Source organism: Corvus moneduloides, chromosome 3, assembly GCF_009650955.1.
Source record: "Corvus moneduloides isolate bCorMon1 chromosome 3, bCorMon1.pri, whole genome shotgun sequence".
Classification (NCBI taxonomy): domain Eukaryota; kingdom Metazoa; phylum Chordata; class Aves; order Passeriformes; family Corvidae; genus Corvus; species Corvus moneduloides.
This window is the reverse complement of record NC_045478.1, coordinates 99,615,759-99,635,551: the sequence shown is the minus strand read 5'-3', so window position 1 is coordinate 99,635,551 and position 19,793 is coordinate 99,615,759. Positions and strand designations below refer to the sequence as shown.

The 19,793-nt window shown below is 41.5% G+C and overlaps 1 long non-coding RNA gene across 6 annotated transcripts; it reads left to right on the top strand.

The window, feature by feature from the left end:
* The first annotated feature begins 6,946 nt into the window (after positions 1 to 6,946).
* Positions 6,947 to 18,373, top strand: LOC116441267. Of its 6 annotated transcripts, none has more exons than XR_004238997.1 (6): positions 6,947 to 7,173; positions 8,261 to 12,759; positions 13,492 to 13,587; positions 14,758 to 14,787; positions 16,463 to 16,525; positions 16,697 to 18,373. It is a non-coding gene; the product is annotated as an uncharacterized LOC116441267 (long non-coding RNA). The 6 variants fall into 6 exon arrangements; XR_004238998.1 differs by having other exon boundaries at positions 16,463 to 16,896; positions 17,154 to 18,373; XR_004238994.1 differs by having other exon boundaries at positions 12,680 to 12,759; positions 16,463 to 18,373.
* The last annotated feature ends 1,420 nt before the right edge of the window (positions 18,374 to 19,793 follow it).

Below are 19,793 nucleotides of genomic sequence, written 5' to 3'. Positions count from 1 at the left end.
ATTCAGGGTATTGGACTTTACTTCCTGAGATATCACATCTCCTTCCACCAACATGACCTCCCATGACATTTGACGGGAACAATCTGGACTGTGAACCAACAGGGAAAGTTTGTGAGCTTGTGCAATGAAATTCTCAGAGCTCCTGGAGCTGGACTTCATTATTTGCTTTTATGCTTTCTGATAGTCACTGAGCTCAATATATTCAGAAATAAATATTAATTTCTTTTCGGCAAACCTGTTCTTCTCAAAAGGTTTAAAACAAACCTAGAGACTCCCAGCGCCATTCACATATGCACAAGACCTTAAACAAAACAAGGGTAAACCTTATGGGAAATCTTACAAACTACAGAAGTAGGGAGGCAGAGAACAAAATAATCTCTGCTCTTTTATTTATATTTCTAAATAATTGGCAGCTGCTCAGCTACTTTGGTAATGGGGTCCATATAAGTAGGTAGGTACCAGTCTACTCAGATGAAGATTATAAATTAAATGTAGTAGGAGTAATACTTCATCTGTCTGTCTCAGGGCTGATACCATAACATAAATCCTGAGGTACTTTAGATTATATATATGTGATATGCCAATCTCCACTTAAATATTTTGGGGCTGCTCCCAATAAAGTTAATGGAAGTAGGATCAGCACTTTATTGCTTCCATGCTTTCAGTGAGTCTTCACTTCAGGAATCAAGTAATTCCTGTGTTGTATTGCATTGATACAAAAGCCTCATTCTGCTCGTCTCAAAGTCAGCAGGCTTTGTTTGATCAGTGGGAGCCCTGCTAGGGTATTAGTGCTTTAAACTGAAGCTCCCAGACTGGATTCCCATGGCTCAGAGCCACTCAGCCTCATTGCTAGTGCTCTGTCCTTTCTGCAATGTGTGTAAGAACACTCAGCTCTCGAGAGCTTTTCACCTCGGGAGACCGAGGGACACACAAAAATTTACATCATCTTTCTGCTCCCCTTGCTACAGTTCCACTCTGGAGCCCTTTCAGGCCCTGCTTGATCAAGGTTTATCAACATCTTTGGGGCAGCCCTGAACTGGGCTGGGTTGAAAGCAGCAGGGCATGGAGCAGCTGCACTCATTGGGCGGCAGGAGAAGCATCGAGGACACCCCACCACCACCACCAGTGGTTACAGCCATTGAACACAGTCATTTTAAACAAAGCTGTTCCACTTCACTCTTAGGATTTGCTTAGGTTAGGAATGGGATTGTCTAGCAGTGGGGATGCAGGCAGAGTACCCAAGGAGCTTCCCAGACAAGACAGAGACTTAAGGCAGGAGTCAGCTGTATGATCACCGACTGCTAATGGCTCAGTTTATCTAATAGCCCTCTTGCTGCTGATGTGTTGAATTTTCAGTCCAGGTATTTGAATTATCACCAACCATGAATTCTGAAACCTGCCAGTCATATGAACTTGAATAGCAAATGCTACACACCCCTCTATCTCTTACGGGTTTGTTACACGCAAGCAAATAGCTCAGGTGCAGAGACAGGATCAGGTGATGTATGTAACCAGGTATTACGGAGCACGGGTTCTGCATTTACCAAGAATTGTTCATGGAAGACTCTCACTCAAAATTATGGCAAACAGCAAATACAAACCAGCATTTTTTATTGTGAACTGTGCGAATGGGAAAAAGAGAAACTCAGGTTTTAGAGGCTTCATTATGAGCCACATTCTGTTACATTTGCACATCACCTGAAGTGATCTATCTGGTCCCTGCCCACAGAAGTCCCAGCACACCCTGAAGCATGTGCCCCACTTCCACTCAAACCAAAAGTGTGCTTTGGGAGAACTGTCATTTTAAGCACTATGCTGAAGCCAGCTGCCAGATTTGCAATGGAGAGGTAAATCAGCACTCAAGGTGAGAGGTCTGCGGCTTTTGCCTCAGAGACAGTTAACCAGCACAATACATTATCAGGCTTCCTATGAAAGCACTAACACTCACTTCCCAATTCGTCTTGGAGTGGGCATCATCAAACAGTGCTTTGTCTCATATCGTGGTTCTGGTTTTCTTGTAAGCACTGCACTGGAAAATACTCAGTCCTTTAACACCTCAAACCCACTGGGAACATCACATGAGGACGTCTTTAAAAGCCCTGTGATGTTCTTTCCGTTTGTTTTCTTAAACACAGAGTGCCTCCAAAGTTACTGATTAATTTCACGCAACACAAGGAGAACTATTGATTTCCCATGTCTGCTTCTGACCCTTTAAGATATAAAAATGCAAATACATTGCTTAAAGAGAGTATTTATTTATTCCTTGTACCTGCTACACAAAAAGCAGCTTCAACACAAAAAGCAGCTTTTCCTGGATTTATTTTGATAAATGCAGCATGTTTGGTATTTCACTGAAACAATATGCTAATATACCCATTTCTGAGCTATTCCTCATATCAAACTCCCCCTTTTCTGCTCTACACTCCATGGCTGTCCCACACTGCCACAGCACATACAGAGTGGTGGACCTGCAACTTTGCTGGCAATGTTTATTTTCAAAAGACAAATATTGTGCCAGTGTTAACTTCAATTAGGAGACTTATTTGACAATCTGACTACTCCATCTGATGCCTCAAGGGCAAATTTCAGCACTTTATGAAAGATGTTGGCCAAAGACTGATCTATATGAATAAAATATAGGGGAGAGAAGTTTTAATGAACATTCGAAAACAAAACTATCAAGAATTAATTGCAAATATTTACACGCAAACAAAGGGGTTGGTTTATATCTGTGAAGGCTGGCGCATTCAGAAAGAAAGCTGCCACTCCATCCCTTAACTCACCCCACTGTGCCTCTGTATTGCAGGCGTCTCTGGTGGAGTATAACCAATACCATAGGAGGGGCAGTGTGCAGCCTCCATGAGGTGTGGATCCTGCAACCCCATGGCAAGGCACTCTGCCCACCAGGAACCACGCAGCGGGGCTTCACCTCACCACATCTCCATGGGTTTACTCTGTGTTTGACCATTTTTGTTCACATCTATACATCTGATGAAAGTTATTTTGTACTGCGTTTTGATTACTTAACAGTGCTTTACTTGCAGAATATTTCCAGAGCATGTAAAAGGCTCCTGTGCTGTTCTGTGGAAAGCTGCTCCCATTGGACAGAACGTCGCCTGCTGCAGAGAGCCTGCACAAGGCCTCGCACAGCTCAGGAGCACAAAGGGAGCTACACCTGCCCCCCTTGCAGCTCCTGTTCAGCTGGGGCTCCAGGTGCCTTCAGCGGGAGGTTTGCCCGAGAGCAGCCTGTGCTGTCTGCTGCTCGCTGCTGCTGCAAGGGCGCCGGGGAAAAGGGAGTGTCACATCACAAGGAAAGGTTTTCAAAATTGCTTCTACAGCCCCACTCAGGTGCTAACAACACAGATTGTCCCCACTCCTCTGGAAATCAGGAGCTGGCGTTTGGCATCCTAGCTAGGGAAAACCACTGAAGTGGAGGCATTTTCTAGTCCAATCTGCGGTCCTGCAGCTGGAAGGAAGGGTGATGTCTTCAGCACAGACTTAGAGATGGTGCAGAGAGAAACCTGCACAGGACAATGGTCCTGACTGTCTACAGCTTCTCATCTCACATGCCTGTGAAAGGTGTGTTCAGGTGCGCACTGAGACTCCTCAACATCACTGGGAGTGGAGTAACTCTGCCTCAAAATCCATAGATACAGATGCCACAGGCAGGACCACTGGCCTGTTTACCACCAAGTTGCCCCCAACAGCAGGCAGATAAAACAGAGACAAAGGTGACATTGTGCACAACTCTGAGTGAAAAATTCATTTTTTTTCCCCTCTGTCTCGCAGCGTCTGATGTGCCGCTGCTGAAAAGGTTTCTGTTCCAATGAGGCCACAAAAGCTTGAATACTTTTCTGAACCAGTTTGGTCGTAATTGCAAGCTGGGAATTATTCTCACAAGAGTTCAGGCCTGTGTAAATTATTCAAAGGAGACATAACCTTGCTATGTAAGTCTTAATTATCGTCTCTAGTACTTTATAGGAAAGATACTATCCCTCATAGCTCCTTTAAGGTCAAGTAAATACCCTGGGCCTGATCCCTAGATGATGGGACCCCGCATGTTGGTTCCCAGGCAGTTTCTATTTGTATTTGACTGTTCACCCGCCCTTATTTCACAGCCAAGCACATGAACAGTTTTTTTCTATAGACTTAATTCAAAGGTCTCTCGAACTACGGCAGCTGGGAATGTTCTGTTGGAATGACTTTCTGGGGGAAAAATATGCCTTTTATAAAATCGGGATTTCTTTTATGGGAAAATTTCAATTTTGCCAGAAATTTTTGATTTGCTATTAGGAAAAATCAAACTGATGGCTCCATGGCCGCTTGGCTGGAAGGCTCCTGTCGATTTTGTTGTCGTCTGCAGGGAGAGAGCAAAATTGACAATAGTCTTCCAGGCAGGCAGCTGGGGAGATGCAGCAGGTCTGGAAGAGGGAGGAGGGGAGGTTGAGTGCCCTGGCGCTCTGCCGGCCCTGCAGCCCAGCTGCCTCCCCAGCAGCCAGGCTAGGGGGAAGGCGAGGAGAAGGAGGAGGAGGAGGAGAGGCAGGCATGGGGTGGCCAGCCTGCAGCAGCCTGCCGACGAGGCTCCTGCCGCTCTCCCTTTTTGCCAGGCAGCTGGCATACCCCAAGAAATTCCAGTTTGCTTCCCCTAGAAGAGATTTTTCTTTTTTTCTGGAGAGCATTTACTAGGAAAAAAAAAAAAGTTTAAAAGCAAAATTAAAAATCTCACAGCTTAAGGGGGGAGAGAAGGGAGAGGGATAATTTCAAAATGACGGTTTTCTCATGAGAAGGTATTTCTATGATTCACACAGCTTTACCTTACATCTGCTATTATACTGGTGGGGAAAAAAACATCTATTCTCTTTTTTGATAAGAAGTACAGTGCAGGAAATAAATATGCCTGCATGGCCAGCAAAAGAACATCACTAGTCACACTTTAGATTGATTTGGATAAGTCACAGAACAAGGGTAAATGCCTCCTTCTGCGCCTTGAAGTGTCTGGTGGGAGCAGTGATCCCAGGTCAAGCAGCAGCACTGCCTTTACCAACAAAGTCAGACCCCAAAGTCCCCACCAACCCTGTGCCTCTGCTCACAGTTAAGCAACAACTGGAGAAACAAATCTTTTAAAACCAAAAAGAAAGCGGAAATACATTGACAAGTTCAGTCTGATGCAATTTGAAAGGGCTGGCTGATAAATCCTAAAATTCAAGGATATTTATGGAATTGGTCATAGACCAATTGCAATTACATAGATCGAGTACAAGGCAGTGAGTGTGTCTTGCTATAATATAGACCATAAACTAGAAGCTGAGCCCACTGCAGGCTGTTTTGCAGGCTGTGAAGCCTCTTCCATTGTGTGCTTGTGGTATTTCTCAACCTTTCTGAATGCGTTCAAGTTAGCTCCTGTTTTTTCCATACTGACAAACAGCTCTAGAAGCTGTAACTATAATGACACAAGGAAAACATAGATTCACTTCCCAACTCTAAAAAGTATTTAGCCCCAGTAATGAGTTGGGGGCACAGGGGGGGCCACCCTTTGAGATTTCACACACAAACACACACAAAAGCACTCCCATTGTTGCAAAACTCATTATTCTTATGATCCTAAGCAGATTTTTGTAAAAGAGAAAGACCAAAAGTCAAGAAATCTTTGAATAATAACATTCAGTAAATCAGAGAAAATATTTCTACAAGCATCTTGAAATTTAAAAAAAAAAAGTTAAATAATATTTTTCTATCTTCCAATAATCCATGCCTGATTTCTACATTCCAAAGATCTACCCTATAGCTACTGTGTGGTCCGTGATATCAGTATTGATGAAACACCAAAAGGTAATTGTATGAGCACAGAGCAACATCAGCAGAGCAGAAGAGCAAATATGAATCTAATTGTAGGCTCTCTGTTATTATTTTATAGTGTAGGTTTTTTGGATAATTTATTAATTCTAACAAAGATGAGTGATTTGGAGGCCGCACATTTTTTTATTTCTTAGGAGTTATTTTATTTGATAATGACATTAAATATTAGAAACTCTAACAGCTGGTGTGTTTATCCTTACTTGAGTGTATTAACCTCTTTAGCCCTTTTTTCCAGAAGAAGGATTCAGCATTACAGATTTGACTGTCAGCTGCAGTGCCTGGCGGCCCGTTGGATTGGCACCCTGACAGAATCGAAAGTCCAGTGCTGCAAGTAAACATGGATGACATTGCAGATAGATAGAACTGGCTGACTTGAGGCACCTGCAGCTGTTTGCACCAGAATAAAAGCAAAGGTTGTGTTCACTGGAGTGGAAAAACACTGAATTTACCTCTAGTTATTTTGCCTGGGAAATCCCGCCCCCCTCCCCCCCCCCCTTTATTTTTTTTCCTGGTTGTACATTTTGGAACCTTTCCACTAAAAGCATATTAGGCTGAAATACCTAAGTGAAAAAATCCACCAGACACCAGAGGGTTCTATAACCTATTTTCCTCCACTCCCTTTCTTTTTCTTAAATTCATTGAACAGTTTCCCCAACAGCTTCTGCCCAGTAAAATTCACACTTTACTGGTGCGAATACTGGGTTGCAGGAAAGGATGTGAACACCGAATAGCCAGAAACAATTCTCAGCAGCTGATTTTTCAAGTGTTGAATAGACAGAAACACAAGCAGCTGAATTTTTTTTTTCAAACACAGAATACACAAGGACTGCCACAAGTGACAGAACAAGAGCATACCTAACCATTTTGTTCAGCAAAAATACTCCTGATCTCTTTAGCACTCCCACTTCCCAGGACAGGTCCTCAAAGTCCTTGGAAACAAGGAAGACAGCACAGGAACTTAGAGCAACTCTCACTGGTATGCTGTAATAGATCTGTACAGCAGACTCACAGCCAGAATATTCATTTCTGGAGCATGGAGAATCTCGGCATGCTTTACAAACAGTATTTAATTGCCATAATCCCCAGTAAAAGTATTATATCCAGTTCACCAGTAGATAAACTGACGCACAAAGAGCTTAGGGGACTTGCCCAAGGTCACAGTCTGAGTCAGTGGTGAGCCGGTGACAAAGACGGGGCAGACGGCACAACCGGGGGGTGATGCCGTGCATGCCTGGCCCAGCCTCGCCGGTGGAGCCTCTCTCTCCGGAGTGAAGATCAGCAGCTGGACTGACAAACGACTGGGAGAGGGGAGGGTAGGTAGGTATGACAGAAATGAGGTGTTTGATGGTTGGGCTTTTCCCCTATGCCACCTGCATCCCTTTATAATATCAGATCATTTACATTTTTAAAGAAAGTGTATTCTTTTTCATCATGGGCCACTGGTGAGCCTAACGCTATCTTTTGTGTGGCACCCCTGCTAACAGAGGTGGTGGAGTATCAATCATAGCTTTCCCTGGGGTCATACCTTACTATGCTGGCTCTTGATCAGAAAGAAGCAGATGGTTATTTACAAACAAAATAATCAAGACCTCAAGAAGGTTGGGTTTTTTTTCCCCAAACCCTCCTACAGATGAGGCCAAAATAAGGTGAAGATGCTTGTGTCCCCTCCTGCCAGCTTTCAAGGACACTGCTTGTCCTACCAGCATCTTTAAATTCGTTATTGGTTAAATTTGCCAGAGAAATGCGTGGCACCTGACAGAGTAGAGTTGCCTTAGATTATTCAGTGGCTTTCATGAGGATCTGGCACTTAAACTGCAGTGTGAATTACTGCTAGATTATTGTGCAGGAATATTGTTATCTGCCATACACTACATGTTTGCAATCAGTTCTTTACAAGCAACACACAGGCTGCCTTTGAATCTTTTTCAGTAGTCATGGTCACCCTCCTTCTTTATTTAGTGTTAAGTGTTATTCATTTAGCAGTAAAAAATGAACAAAAGAGAAGAAAGCAGGTGCTCTAAGTTTACTCTACAGCCAGCTGTCAGGAAGACACACTTTACTTATTTATTTATTTTTTTGTGGCACATAAAGGGGATTTATTGAAAGTGTTGGGGGGAAAAATATGAAGCATACGTTCAATCAGTCTTTTCTGTAATCAATAAGGTTACTGAAGCAGAAAAAACTATAATGAGTTGTCACAGAATTTGAATTCCCATTTACTTCCTTTTATATGTATTCAGGCAGAAAATCATCATGGAAAGCGAAAGTTGGGAAACAAGGCCTGGCTATGACTCTTGGGTTGGGTTTGTTTTGAATTTTCCAGGTAGCATTTGACCAACTGCTTGCTGAGTGACAGGAGCAGGAGAAGTTATAGTCACCAAGGTGCAATTTCCTTGCATTTCAGGTGGAGAAGACCCCTGGTGAAGTATGGCTGATCTTCCTTTCAGAAGATGCTCAGCCACAATGATACATCCACCTGGGCTCACTGCAAATTCTTTACCCCTCTAAGTATTCAGCATTTCCAGCCAAGGGTCAAAGTGTCCCCACCTCGAATGTAAAGGAAAGAAAAGCCCAGCACACACACTAAAGATGTCATTCCAAAGGCGTCTGGAGGAGATTTGACCATATAGCCCAAGCGCTTTCAGTATCTCTCTTCCTTCCCAACACATGTTTAGAGTTTCTTAAAAGCATTACTGAAGCATGAAAAAAAGGGAGGCAACAAAATCCTGTCCTCACATCAAGGCATAACCCCGAGGATCCGAGGATCCATGGATTTAGGGCACACACCAGATAAAATTGGTTTGGTCTCAAATAGTTTTCTTTATGAGTCACCCAACATGATAGCACTTGCTGAGTTAGCTTTCAGTTTATCTTATATATTTTTCACGTGCTCCGTCTTACTTCTGTGCCTGAATGTCCCCCAAAGATACTCATTTTTCCTCAATGTTCTTTTCAATTTTTTTCCCAAATGTTCATCCAAAGGCTATGACTTCTGATTTTAAAAAGTCATGGTACTTCATGGGCTTGTAGCTCATGTGTTTCTTTGTCACTCTGACACTCTGGAAGCCCCTTGGCTCCATGATTTGCTAGTCCCACTGAGAAACTGCAGGACACCTTTTATTTATAAGAATATGTTATATGATAGAGAATGGATGTTCTTGATCTCAGCACATCCCAGTGCATCTTGGGAAAGATAGGCAAAAACGTGGCTCATAAAAGAATAAAAAATTAAGGTATCTGAAGTCCGATTTCTAGCAGCCACTATGGTGGCTTTTAAAATACAGGCTCCTGATAATTATCAGTTTAAAACTAAAAACCTTTCTCTTGCGTGTTTGCACATATGTAAAGACAAAATATGAAAAATTCCACAGTAGATAACTTTTATAAAGCATAAAAACCAATTGGTCACCCAAATAAATATATATGGAAACTTTGGGACCATCCCTAGACATGGGTCCATTCTTTGCATTCTTTGAATGCTTCTGAAGTGTACTAACTCCACCAGCACATCATCCTTTGGTGATGGGAATCTAGACTTTAACCTAAATAGTCAAGCCAAAGTCAAACTGACGAAAATTTTCTCTGAATGGCTCTAATCATTCCCTGTTTCTCTCCTTGTTAATTATTTTTTTCCTTTCCCTTCTACTTACTGGTTTTTAATTTTTTTTTTTTTCATGCAGACAATCATAGAATTGAGACAGGGAAAATACAGCACATTGCCAAAATCACGTAAATTTTAATGGCTTTCCTGTTCACTTAACCCCACATCAACAGTGCGACCTTGCTAGTCTGAACCATGAACCATCAGGGTGTGGAGGCCAAGAGCAGGGTGGATCTGGCTTTGCTCCAGTGTCTGTTGCAGAAAGGAAACTGTGGGGCATTTTGTGGGATATTTTTGAAAACACGCTGTGTCTTTTTCAAGACACTTGTGCCCTAATTATGTGGAAGCTAGCAGAAGATTTGGTAGCCAGTCAGCACCCACCTTCCACTAGATTGACACACAGTTAGCACTTGGGCAGTAAACATTACTCAAGCTCTTTCTAATAATCTGTGTTTCTTCAGCACACCCTCAATTTTTAGTCATCCTTTGTTTCCAGGATATTTACACACCCCAAAGTCCTTAACGACTTTGTTCTCCTAGGTAAGGACTTCTAATTATTGCTAACAGGAAGGAAATTTAAGAATGGAGAAAGACTTAAGGAAAGATTTTCTTAAAGGTGTTCTAGCACCACAAGATGTAGAGGCACATATCATTAGTCCAGAAAGGACAAAAGCAATGATCTTCTCTGACCTCTTGTATGATGCAGAGCACTTAACTTCCCCAAATCAGTGCATTTTAAGTAGAGCAAATCTTTCAGAAAAACATTCCATCTTAATTTTAAAATTTCCACTGGTGTAGAAAGTGCCACAACCCTTGGCAATTTGTTCCAAAGGTTAATTACACTCCCTGAGAAAAATGTGCACCTGATTTTTAATCTGAGTTTGTCCCTATAAAACTTCAAGCCTTCAGAGCCTGCTATTTAACAGACTGAAGAGGCTTCATTTTAAAAATTGCATTCCCCATGGAGGCAATTAGTGTGGGATTATCTCAACATTAACCACGCAGAAACGAAGCATCTTGTCTCACACAGTGTTTGGGGATCCTTCTCTAACCAATTGAGAGAAACAGGCACTACCTGAGGGCAACTCATTGCAGCTATCCCTGTGCAGGACTAGTTGCCCACTGGAGATATCTAACTTCTGCACTGACTGAATAAGGGGACAAAGCAGTGAGTCTAAACCCTATTCTTGTCATTCACATGGAGAAAGTTGGGCAAAACAAATCCCATCATTCCGGACTGGGATCAGCGCATTACATCAGTCTTCTGCTTTCTGAAGGAAATTTAATTAATTGAGCTCTACATGATAAATCACCTCTTGCAGTGCCTTACATGCACTTGGGGGTGTTCTCCCAGCTCCTCAGCTTATCAACATCACTCTTGAGACGGATTCAGAATGGGAATGCCAATAATAGTAGTAATATAAATCCAACCTGCTCAGACCTGACATTCCCTACTGAACACTCAATTATGACCCTTTTGGGTACCACACTGCACTGGAAGAATTGTTTTCCTGATTATCCACCTGTAATGAGTTTGGAGTAATTTTAAAAGTTACACCTACTACAGGAATGTTCTGTAAGGCCAACTTTTGCTGTTTCTAGACAAAAACCATTAGATTTTGTCCAAAACATCTAGCTTGTTCCTTATATCAGCAACACATTCATTTTATTATTTTCTACTCTCCCAGTGTTTGTGTGGTCTGTAAGGGTAGTCTACATAATCTATATAATCTGTAGGGACTGCTTTTTTTTTCCCAGGACATGTTTAGAAACGTTAAATAGCTTTGGATCTGGAACCATTCTCTGTGGGAGAATTTCCAGTGGTGGCATACCCACTCAATGAATGCTCCCCAATTACAATTACATACTGAGATGTACCAATTAGCTATTTTTTAATGCATTTGATGTTTGCTGCAATGATTTTGTAGCATTCTCCTTTATTAACCAAAATGTCAGGTGGTACTAAGTCAAATGCCTTACAGATATCTAAGTACATTACATCAGTGCCATTACCTTTCTCAACCAAGCTTGTAATCTCATAAAAATGATATCAAGCCAGTTTGACAAGATCTATTTTCCATAAACCCATGTTGAAAGGCATTAATTATATTACCTTCCTTTAATTCCTTATTAATCAAGTCTCATATCAGCTGTTCCAGTATTTTGCCTGGGATCGATGTCAGGTTGACAGGCCTATAATTACTCAAGTCATCCCGTTTAACCTTTATAAATGTTGGCTCTATATAAGCTTTCTTCCAGCCTTCTGGAACCTCCCCAGGGCACTAAGATTTGTTGAAAATCATCATTAATGGTTCACAGAGCTCCTTTGCTAGATCTTTCAAAATCCTCCGTTAGCATCTGCAGCCTCTGCTGTGACCATACGTCATTCTTGTTGCAAAAAGGTCTGGGAGGTCCACGAGACACTTATTGCATCTTCCAGGACCCAAATACCTATGCAAGCCTGGCTGCCAGCAAGCTGCTTAAAGAAAAGAAAACAGAGAAATAAAAAAAAACATTTTTTCCCCCTCTCTGCCCCTGGGCACTTTAAATATCATTTATTTCCATGAGAGCATATGAATTCACAAGAATGTATACCACCTCTAACTCACAAAAAGTGGCCATTATTCCAAGGAATGTCACAAATTTCTCCTGAGAAGCACGCCTAGTGCTGTAGCACAAGCCTGGTCTCACAGTCTCTGCAGCATCCCAACCTCTGATATGCTGGATCTTTTGCTCTTTGAAGGTGCAGTTTTCCCTCTATCTGCATCATGGCACAGCTGGGCTGTATTCAGGCAATGGATGTACCCCAGCAATCTGATTAGTTCAATTAGTTTGTAAATACACAATATTGATAAATTCTACATGAAAGAGACTGACATATGTATGTATATATATATATATATGTATGCACATATATACTTACGTGTCTGTGTCTGTGTGTTAGTGTGTGAATATATAAAGTCCTATCTGAAAAAAAAAACAAATATCAGAAAATTTAAAAAAATTCCTGTGGTGCACCACTTTAAAAATTGAAATATTCCAAATACTGAGTTGCAAGATATGTCTCCAAAATGCTGACATATACAAATGGGACACTGCAACATTATCAGTAGTGACTTTTGGCATTATTCCGGTAAGAGAATTGATGTTTTGGTGTGATTCATATAAAAATGCCACTGCATAAATAGATCCTGCTGTAATTTCTTAATATTCTCTTTTAAGTCCATTTGTTCTACAAAGAATTTGTTTTGTGGATATCCAGGCAGCCCATCTTCTGACAGACTGAAGAGCAGGTATTGCAGGTATTTCTGTGTTCCCATTCTCTATGAACTCATGGCCTCTGTGTGGCAGGCAGAAGGGGTATTTTCAGTTCTAAGTGTGCATGCCTAATTTAACTTTGCCGGTAATTTAGCTAAGTTGTGCACTGAGATTTTTTGTGAACAAGTAATAAAATGCATGGACAATTTTCCACATAAACATTTGCGGAGTTACTTGCAAGCTATCTGAATTCTCTACATGTTCATTCTCACAGACAAAGCCCCCTAAGTTTTTGTTTCTGCTGCTTTTGGTATTTTGTTCAGGTATCCTTGAGATTAGTTAATGAATTAATTATTTTCTAAATTGCCCTGTGCCAATACAGCTTGTAGTCAGGAAGCATGAAGGGAGGATTGTTTGAAAAGCTGAGTGAAACAAGCAGAGCAAGTTCAGATGTGAGAGTGTATATACACAAATATACATACACAAACCTGTAGACAGGTAGATCTATAAATACATATGTTTGTGTGTGTGTGCATGTGTAGTTGCTAGTACTATTTTTGCATAGACATACAGAAAATCACCCCAAATTTAGAGGGGTAAAACTAACACAAGAAATCAACAAATCTTTAAACTAATGGAAAATTTAAAGTTAAATCTTACCAGGTGGAATATATTTTGAATTGCAAAGGTGTGTTGAGTGAAAGAGAATGACTCTAAAAATATTGTATTGTGAAAGAAAAAACCAACCAACTGGCCAAAAAAAATGTATTTCTTAGCTGGTGTCACTGAAATAGGTGCAGCAGAAAGGATCATTACCAAGAATGGAAACCAAAGTGATTTGATGCCTGGGCCTTCTTCCTTCAGTACTGCAGGTGAGTTCACATGACAATGAGCGGAAGTGAGTGATTTAATGAATATTCTACATGGGATAAATCTGAGACTCCTAAATAAACTAATGGGATAAAATTAAATCTGGAAGCACGAATGCTTTACATTTCATATATTTAACTTGGGGTACGGACAGTGTTGGAGGATGTTAGTGACAAAAATAACCAAGGAGATGGTTAGAAAGGCAGCAATGGGAATAATGATGACGTGAGCTGAATTACCACCAGTTACAAAAACCTATATAAATATCTAAATATTATAAATCAGGGATTTTTTAACTTGGTATCCATATTTGGTGTCTCACCTTTATTCCAGGGCTATTTGTACCATTGTTGGAGGCAAAATATCTAATAAGATAAACTGTGGGTTCATGACATGATTTTCATCTGTTTATCCAGCCCCACGCTGCTAAAAGTATACAGTTGCTTCAGACACACCTGTTAGCCACACCAAAGCCAGGCAGGAATTACACTCCCCTCATTGAAAGAGCATTGCTTACATAGTTGGGGCAACCAGATCCAGGCAACAGCCCTACCTGAGCAGCATTTGGGACCCTGAGCTAAATCAGACAGAGCTTCAGCGTTGGCACTGTCTGGTTTACAAACTGCGTCAGCCACAATTAAGACTTGCCTCTTTGGAAGCTTTGTTTTGGCAAATCACAGTTGAGGAACAAGAGTCACAAATCATAAATCTCATACTTTTGTCACGAGGATTTCAAAAAATCTGCCAGGTTCCTGTTTGGATGTGAATCCCAGTAGTTGCACCTCTTGCGGTGCACATCAAAAAAACTTTTAAAAGGTGCTCATTTTGGCAGCTACTGTCAAGGTAAAACTTTCTTTCAACCCTCACCATCCCTGTTTGGGGAAGGCTCTGCTTCTTCTGCACAGAGGTCTTGGCCCCCATGTCTTGCACCTGCATGTTTGAAGCCTAGCAGGAAAATTGGAAGTTAGTGATGTGACTTTTTTCCAAGCCCAACAGGTCCCTTTATTGCTTTGCAGTAACTGCTAGTACCCTGTGACACACTGACAAAGGTTGCCTTTTCCCACAAATGCCCCAGAATAATGAGATGTGACAAATTAAATTGCATTTGCCTTTTGTCTAGCAAAATCCTTTTATAAATAATTTTTTAATTCTAGATTTAATGTATTTTACAGCTCATTGGAAGATCCATGTTAGCAGCTCAGGTGAGTAAACTTTTCTTCAGCTCCACAAACCCACTGTTCACAGCCTGCTGCCAAAAGGAGCTCATCCGTATGGTCCCATATCTGCCCTTAATGCAGGGAGACAGGAACCAACAGATCACACTGCAGACCCAACCAAGCATCTCCTTCCCAGCAGGAGAATTAACAGCATAGGTCTAGGACTGAGTTCAAGGGGCAAACTCCCAGAAGGAGCTCTGCAGGACATTGTCTCAGAGCATCTGGGTGAGATCACCCAGCAGGGCACCACACAAAGTCCTCCTGGGTGCACCTAAAAGGAGCTGGACGAACCACTGTAACCTCGATGGGAATCTCAAAGAAACCAGTGCTGGGGACATTTAGTCAGACATGGGGGTCTCTGCAAAACACCTCCTGACCCCAAAATCTTCTCCTCTGGAGGTTGTATACTCCTCCTCCCCAAGCAAACAAAATGCTGAAGAAAACTACTTTCCTCCTCTGCTATTTTCCTTCTGTCCTTCAGGCTGGCACTGCTCAGCCTCCACATTCAGGCAGCATGCATTTCCTCTCGAGCACATTTAAGGAGCACAGACATGATCATTTAAGTGCACGCTTTACTTAGCTATCCTTAAGAACACAAAATAGACCCAGAAAAAAAAGACGGTGTCTGTATGCTCATTAAAACGCTTTCAGCCCAGGGCAAGGATTTGATCAAAAGGATTCCTGCCAATGGAAGGGCATGCTGGAGCCATTGTAAGAAGTTATGTGCGAGCGTCTGCCTTCCTTTCCTTTTCTTTCTTGTGCCCTGTCCCTTCCACTGCCACCTCCAATCTCTTTTCTTCCAGCTGGGGGAACAGAAGAGATTTTACTTCCTTGATGACAATTGTGTCCTTTGAGCAGCCAAAGCAAAAGGCACTTTGAGTTCAAATGAGACTGTGACTTAAACCAATATTAGCCAAGACCAACACATGTTTATTGTAATATAAGTAACCTTCATTCTGATCAGCAGGTTTTCCTCACCCCACTGCAGTTTTACTCATTGCCTTTCATTCTTCCAAAATGAATAAATGAAATGGCTGCACATTTTTATTCACAGCAGTGGGTTTCAGAACTTCAAATCAGAGAGGCGTTTTGATTTTAGAAATAAACTCCAGAGGAAACAGTTTCAGCCAGAACTTTCATATATTTTTTTTACCAGTTTAAGGTAACATCAAAACTCACCTTTCCAAAAAAAATGAAACCTCACAGCATTCTTTTAATCCAAATTAAATAAAGTGTCATCCCTGTGTCCTCTTCCTTCATATTTAGAGGGAAAGAAAACTATCCTGCCCATACTTTAATGGTTTTGTCTGCAAATCCTAAATGCTCTGCTGCTGCAAATTTCAAATGATCTTATACAGCCAAAGTCTCTTTGGTGTCAGCAGCTGCCCAGGTAGCAACACAACCACGAGAACGCTGCTGATCAGAACAATGAATGCCTGATCTACAGATGTCATATCAAGGTAGAAATCTTGATGAGCATTGTAGTGACATTACAAAGTGGATTACACATGCTGTATCTGGGTCAGAGAAGGAGTTATTTCAGTAAGGTCAACAAAGTACTTCTAGCCAAACTTATTTTTCAACATTTTGAGGGATACGCTTTTGTTTGTTACCTCATGTTGCACCTAATAACAATGCTCTCTCTGTTCTCCTGTATCAGTCTGGAAGCAAAGTTAAAAAGAAGACAAAACACTCCCATGCCTGGGGTCATTCAATTTCAGAGGTGGGTTCCAGCTCCCTGCTCTACTTTCCTTCATGACTGGGGGCCCAGCTGCTGGTGGCCAGAGAAGCTTTTGAGCTACACCGTCAAAGTGTGTGTCCCTTGTGTCCCTCTGTCCCTGCCTACACTCTCCACCCAGTGAGAGGATACAATTAGGACTTTCTTGCTTTCCAGGTGTGTTGGTGTTTGTCAAGGAAACAAATATAGCAAGGTTGTAGGTCCTCAGATGCTCCAGCCCACAGGCAGAATAAGTACTAAAACACTTATTTTTGGATGCGCGGGTCCCTACCTGGTGAAGTGGTCACTGTTGAGCACAAAACACGCCTCACCTTCAACCATCTTCCCCAGAGATGGACAACAAGCCAAAAGCTAAGGTACCTACCATTCCTTCATGGCAGACAGGAGATGAAGTTGCCCTACCCAGGGAATGTGTCGTTTCTAAGCTGTTGGCTTACAATACTGTGGGTGGGAGGACGTGATACTTGTAAGATTTTTTTTGTTGGCTGTACCAATACCTTTTCTTGTCTTAATTTTGAAATGGAATTTTTTTTTTCCCTCCCAGAATTTGGGGCAAACCAAATACCAAGTGTAGTTCTTGACATTTGACATCTTATGTTTCCAAATTCAATAGGCTCCCTGGGATGCTGGCAGCTGCAAACAAAATTGGAACAACTGTCCATGCCCTTCAGCCATGCTGGGGTTCTCCATGCCAGTAGCTCTGCAGCACCCACCACACACTGAACCTCCTGGCTCCTCAAATCCCCTGCAGAGGACAGCCTGGGTCTTGTGCCTAGCTTGGTATGGCTTGGGCAAGATGCACATGCTAAAAATATGCTATGAGATTGTCAAGAGAGCGATAGCCTTGCGTTGGAAAGAGAGACTCTTCAAGGCAGTACTTCAGCTCTATTAGTCCTTACCCAACCCAAAAGCTAGGGGTGCAACTTAGGGATGAACTAGCAATCACACCTGATAATCCAGAAGACCTCCTTCCACCATTAAGGGCTTAGAAATTTTTTCCCAGCTTCAAGTCTTGACAGAAATCTATTTTAATGCTCAAGTATTACTCAGAGTGAACTCAGATAAACTGACTTTTGTACAGGTCCTTTGCACCACAGTAGCCTGCCTAAAACTGCAGAGGCAGATCTTAAACTGAAGCATTGATGTCACCTCTGAACAGCTCAAACCTAAAAGGAGATATATGCCTATATAGATATATATATATCAAGAGAGAAAAAAATGTTCCAGTTATCTGACCTAATTATAAACATAATCCAATTGTGTTGTTTGTATTTTTTAAGGAAAAAAAAGACCTATTTCTACTCACTTAAAAAAGTGGAAATCCTCATACCACAAATCCTCACATTTCTGTAAGAGTCAAAAATGGAAACCAGATCTGTAACTGAAAGCTGTAATTATCAAGGCTAACCTTTCCTGACTGAGAAATGCAGAATTAAAAAAGCTAAAACATCAAGTTAAGAAAAAACATTCAAAAGCTTAAATAATTGAAAGCAAGCAAAAGTGTTTCTTTTTCCAGTTGCCATCCTGCATGTCAAAAAACCTGTGAAATCCTTTGGGGGTAGTAAGAAGCCTATGCTGTATTTATTTCTCCATGATGACAGTATACTTTATTCCAGAACAGTGGTACATGTGTCAGACACATCTGGCTCAACAAGGATATGATCCAACACCCAAGGAGCACAACTAAGGCTATCCCATTGACTTCTGTAGGCATTCCTCCAAGCTACTACCCTCTTGGTGCTGCATTACTTCCCTTAATGGATAATTCTGAGCTCACATCTGTGTTCTAAAACGTTGCTGGTGGTACATAAAGAGTGAGTTTATTTGCTTTTATTATGGTGTATGGTTCACATTCTATCAATGTAATCCAAGGTTTAAGTTTGATGTTAAATAATCGACCTGTTTAAGGAGGGAAACTAAGGGCACCCCCCAATGTTTTAATAAAGCTTTACCACACAAGAATAACAGGCACGATTTGTTTCCATTAGGAAGATAAGCTTTCTTCAAAGCAGTTCACTGTTTAAGGCTTTAAATTTTGCCAGCACTTGCACAAGGTTGCAACAAACTGACTTATTTACAGAGAGATGTTATGGGGAGATAAAGCCACTTAATGATCCACCAGTTCTTGCTAAATACATTTTCCTTCCATGCCCTCTCTGAAAGCAGGTACGATAGCACTGTTCTTTGGCATATTCTTAAAATACTTGAACTAAAAGTTTTACAGAGCAGTTAAACAAATGGGGTTTGTGGCTTCTCTGACCAAAATAATCCTCAAAGCACTTAGGGTTAAAAACAACAGCAAAAAAGTCCTTAGGCATTTACTTGAAAATAATTATATAGCAAGAATAGAAAAGGGGACAACAATAGAATAAACAAACTAAAAGTTTGATTTGCTTTGGTGCCTCATTCAAGACCAGGTGGTTTCTGTGACAGAAACTGTCACCTTTCAATTTTTTTAACTTTTGTCACATTTGCAGCTACAACAGCAAACTGCCCCAAATGCCCCAAGCCTTGAGGAGAAAATATTCCTGTCAACAGAAACATTTGACCTCTGCTTGTTTGAGTGCATTCCAGCTTCTCTGTGTTTGTTCATAAGGACTCTGCTTGAGTGGACATCAGCACGCAGCAAGGCCTGACTTAGTAAAACCAATATGTTGCCATAGGGACCCTGATGTATTTATCAGAATTTCCCCTTCCCTTGTGTTCAGTTTTGACTTGAACAGGATAAGAGTGGCTTTGGGTTGTTTTTTTTCTTTTAATTAAGAAAAACAAACAAACAAACAAAAAACCAAACCAAAAACCACACAAAAGACAAAACCTAAACCAAACAGAGAAACCAAATCAAACCAAAAAAAAACCCCACAAAAATACTCTCCAGTGTTCATTTCTTATCACTGCACTTGGCACAGTTCTCAGGCTGCCCAGCAGTACCTCTCTCTGCTCACCTTAGAAATGTGTGACTACATGTTGTCTTCTGAGCCATGTTGCAGGCCCTCGGAAGTCAAGGAAAAGTGTCAGTGTGCCCCTGCTGAGAACAACACTGCTGCCCAGGAAGCAAGAGAGGAGTCTCCCTCCATCTCTCTCATTTCTTTGTCTCCTCTCCCCATAGGATTAGAAGTGGTAACCTCCTCCACAGACACTTAAGGAGGTAAAATGTCAACATTGGCATTGACTGCTCCAATTCTACAGAGGAACTCAAAGTTAAGAAATGAGGGAGAGTTTTAACTTGGCATAGTTTCAGCACTGTGTGTGA